Genomic DNA, 4180 nt, shown 5'->3' on the forward strand with positions numbered 1-4180 from the left:
TACCAAAAATCATAGAGTTAAAACCAAAAATCAACCGACAAAATATGAAACGGAATCTAACCCAATATCTAAGTATGTACAGCTGATGAAGTAAACAAAAGTCCGCCCCCAGGCTGATCTTTTAAAGAACGGCAGTGATCTCACATTTATTGATCAGCTGATTGACAGAAACAGTGCTGTCAAAGATAAAAATATAGTTTTTACATTTATTGTGTATTACGTGGTATTACCAATGATAGAAAAATTAGATATGTCAACTCTTTTTACTTTGAATATTTTTAATCGTGATTTGATTTTTTTCAGAAATTTTGTTTTTCACCACTATGTTTCTATTCACCCCATTTTACGGTACTTTAACATTTAAGTCTAGTATTTAAATAGCAGTTAAAAAAATTATGGTAATTTAGTATAATTTATATATATCCTTTCATTGACTCAATATAATACAAGTAAGGATAGAAACAAACTGGAAAAGGATTAACAAACAACTTTATTATTTAATAGCAAGTTATTTTAACTTACTTAAGGTATGGTTTCCAGTGGCGGCTCCTCAAGGTAGGCCTCTGAGGCTGCGCCTCACCTTTAAAATGAAGGAACAATTTATTTTTTGTATCTAGCGTTTTATTTTATCCCAGTATACCTTATAACAATTCTACAACACATTCAACATAATAAAACTAAAGAAATATTTTATAAATACATCCAGGTCCAGGCGCAACATAAACCGCGTAAACCCATCCTAAAAAGAAGAAGGAAAGTTCGTATTGTCTGTAAACTTTGGTATTGCCAGGTATTGCCTACCTATTATCAGCGACGATAAGATCACGAGACTCGATTGTGGACTGTTGTGGACTCGACGCGTCGAACGACGGGGAACGCAGTACGCATTTCTATGTGTGCGAACACAGTGCAAGCAGGTTTGCCGCTTTCTGGTAGCCAGCGCCAATCTGGGTACCTATTCTTGACATCGTTCGCAACTTTGCGTATACGCATCACGTGTATTGTTATAAACAGGGTATCCCAGAAATAAGTGCAAGTATTTTAAAGGGTGGTAGATCTAGATAAAAGAAACATATTTTCTCTTTATCGTTTTTCAAATAAGTCCAAAATAACGGAGTTATTTTACTTTGAAAATTTCCAAAAAAAATGATTTTTTGCTCAAATTTTGAGAACCTTCTTCATGTGCCTTCTCCTCATCGGAGGTTGGCGACCATCAATTGGAATTCCTCCCTGTCTGAGCCAAACGGATAATTGCACTTGCCTCTCCTATATTAAACCACTGGTGCAAATTCCGCAAGCAGGAAAACCGTTTACGCCCGATGCCTCGTCGTCCTTCAATCTTTCCCTCAACGATCAGCTGTAAGAAACTATATTTGTTATTTCGAAAAATATGACCAAAATATGCTGCTTTCCATCGTTTTATTGTAGTCAATAGTTCTTGGTCCTTACATATTCTTTCCAATACTTCGATATTTGTTTGAGAACCACTGGATCTTTTCTGGATTTTCTTTCTTATAAATTTAATCTACTACCTATGTTGCCATATTATCAAGAAATTATTTTTTGAAATAAAAACTAAAAAAAAATTGCAAAAAAATTTCAAAAATATTTTCAAAAAATTCCGAATTTTCAAAAAAAATATTTAGAAAAAAACCTCATAGGCGTGTTTCTGGGGTTGAACTATACTACCAGTTAAGTTAAAATACTTGCACGTATTTCTGGGACACCCTGTATATGGTTACATAGTAGCGCCGCGCCGCGCCGCCTTGCGCTTATAACCTTGAGAAATTAAAGCGTGTTATCAAATCGGTTAGTTCACAGTAAAAGCAGGTAGGAGCCGTCAACCAGCGTTCGTCGGCGTTCTCGCTTTTACCGGAACGAAAATGTATTTATTTCTGCTTTGGCAGGCGCCGACGGCGCACAGAGGGTGTTAAGAACTAAAAGTTGGCCAAAATTATGTTTTATGATTTTTTTGCTTTTTTGCTAGTAATATTAATTATTAGAGGACAGGGTGCTAATATGGAACCTCATTTTGTTTTTCCTACACAATATTTTTTCCTCTACTCTGAAACCCTCCGATCAAATAAGGCCACGATCAAATAAGGCCATTCTGTGCAAAACCAAGCAATTGGATGAGGATGCTAGAACAAGAAAGTAATTTGTATATTATAGACGATATTTGAGCGAGGATGGGTGTTATAGGGTAAAGACTATTTCCTTTAAGAATCTATTTAAATCAATGTTTTTTTGGCAGTGGCAAATATTCGCAAGATTTTTGTACATATTCCAAAGCTGGAGACTTTAAGCATTGAACGGATACTAATTTCTATGCGGAATATTGCCCAATAGTCTTACACCTTATAAAAATGCCTCTGATTTTTTAAATATAAAACATTATAAAGAAATAGAATAGAAGGAAACGTTTCCAAATAAAAATATGGCATAAAACAGGACTTGACAGCTGGCTCTGTATCCATCATGACAGTTATTATAAACAATTTGCAAAAAAGCACTATAAACAATTCCACTATTTTATAATCTTAGAAATATTCAGAATACACTCAAGATAATTCATACTTATAATTGAAATATATTATTTATTTGATAGTCAACTAACAACTTAAAAAAAAACTAATAAACGCGCTTACATTTAGTATTTATAGATTTGTATTGAGTTAAGATAAAAAATAAAATAAAAATATTTCACTTTTGGCCAGGTTTATAGACCAAATACCCCTATGTGCGGCGCCGGCGCGGCGGGAGCGGCGTTTGGATATGGTTAGGTTAGGTTAGGTTAGTTAATCAGGTAAATTTCCTCTTAATTAACTACTTCCGAACCCTGCTCGCATCTCCGAAAAAGCCATATAACAATACACGGCATATACGCAAAGTTACGCATCACGTGTATTGTTTATATGGCTTTTTCGGAGATGCGAGATGTGAGCGATATGTGGTCAAGAATAGGTCCCCAGAGACGGCGCTGGTTGCCGGAAAGCAGAAACCTGCCTCCACTATGTTCGTACCCTATCGCAGGATTGAGGCGAGATTTTTGGCGCTTGGGTGTGTTTTCATTGGTAGTTTAAATAATCTGACTATTGACTATTGCGACAACGGTGGACAACGTCTCGATCTTGAAGGCACGACTCAGGTGGATGATTGTGTATGTGTTTTATGGCACGACTCATGAAGTACGTTCATAGCGTGGGTGAATTAATTGGTTATGTTAGAGCTAGAATTATTTAGATTGCTTGTGTTTCTAAATATAAATTATTTGATGGCTATTAGATATAGTATCAACTAGATTACACACAGGTAAGGTAGAATTCTAGCAGTTCTTAAAATTCAACGTAACAAATATTGTTGAAATTTGAAGGTCAGACTTTTCTTCGCCGGTATTATTTATTTTAAAGTATCGGAGAGGAGTTGCATTTTAGTGTTTTCTTTAAGATTAATCCTACTCATACCTTTGTTCTTTCTGTACTTAAAACTCCTTTTTTAAGACGAAATGAAACTGAAAAAATTTTTTTATTTTTCCGCTATATTTAATTATAAGATGCAAGGTAGACAATAGGTATATAAGAACTTTTATTGGTACTAAACCTAATGGTTTTCGTACCATTAAAAAAAGGACAACGCGTCGCAGAATAATACTTCATAGGTGAGAAAATTTATATGTATTTAAATAAAATTATTAACCTCGTGTAGCCTCACATTCTTGTATACTCACGAGCCGCCAATGATAGTTTCGCTGGTGCGTCTGGCGGCTACCACTCGTAACTGCGACGTATCGACAACGACCGAATGTAATATACAGGGTGATCCAAAGAACATGTGCCATCTTTCGTGGGGAAATTCCTCACGTAAAAATAAGATTTATTTTTTCATATCAACATAGGGTCCGAGGTATACCTAGGTCCGATTCTTGTTTCGGAGCTACAGGGTGTTAAACTTTGAATATTTTTTCGATTTATTATAATTCTCTTCCAAGTAATTTTAGCGTTTCGAATGAAATTTTGAGGGTAAAAGTTACTATAAATGCCACATATTTCAAAGCTAAAATAGTGTCGACATATTTACCAGGGGCGTGCATATGGGTTGCCACTAGAATATTTTTCAAAAAAAGTATGTACGCCACTAATTTTTTCCTCTTGTTAGCGAAATAGTGTAAGCAGTTTAATGC

General features: G+C 35.1%; 1 long non-coding RNA gene across 1 annotated transcript; it reads right to left on the bottom strand.

Annotated features, from left to right (window-relative positions):
- Positions 1-541: 541 nt before the first annotated feature.
- Positions 542-881, bottom strand: LOC115885693. Its single transcript, XR_004050778.1, has 3 exons — positions 802-881; positions 641-739; positions 542-580 (listed from the first exon to the last, which is right to left on the bottom strand). It is a non-coding gene; the product is annotated as an uncharacterized LOC115885693 (long non-coding RNA).
- Positions 882-4180: the final 3299 nt, after the last annotated feature.

The sequence above is a fragment of the Sitophilus oryzae genome, unplaced genomic scaffold (genome assembly GCF_002938485.1).
Source record: "Sitophilus oryzae breed Bouriz unplaced genomic scaffold, Soryzae_2.0 scaffold_41_pilon_pilon, whole genome shotgun sequence".
NCBI lineage: Eukaryota > Metazoa > Arthropoda > Insecta > Coleoptera > Curculionidae > Sitophilus > Sitophilus oryzae.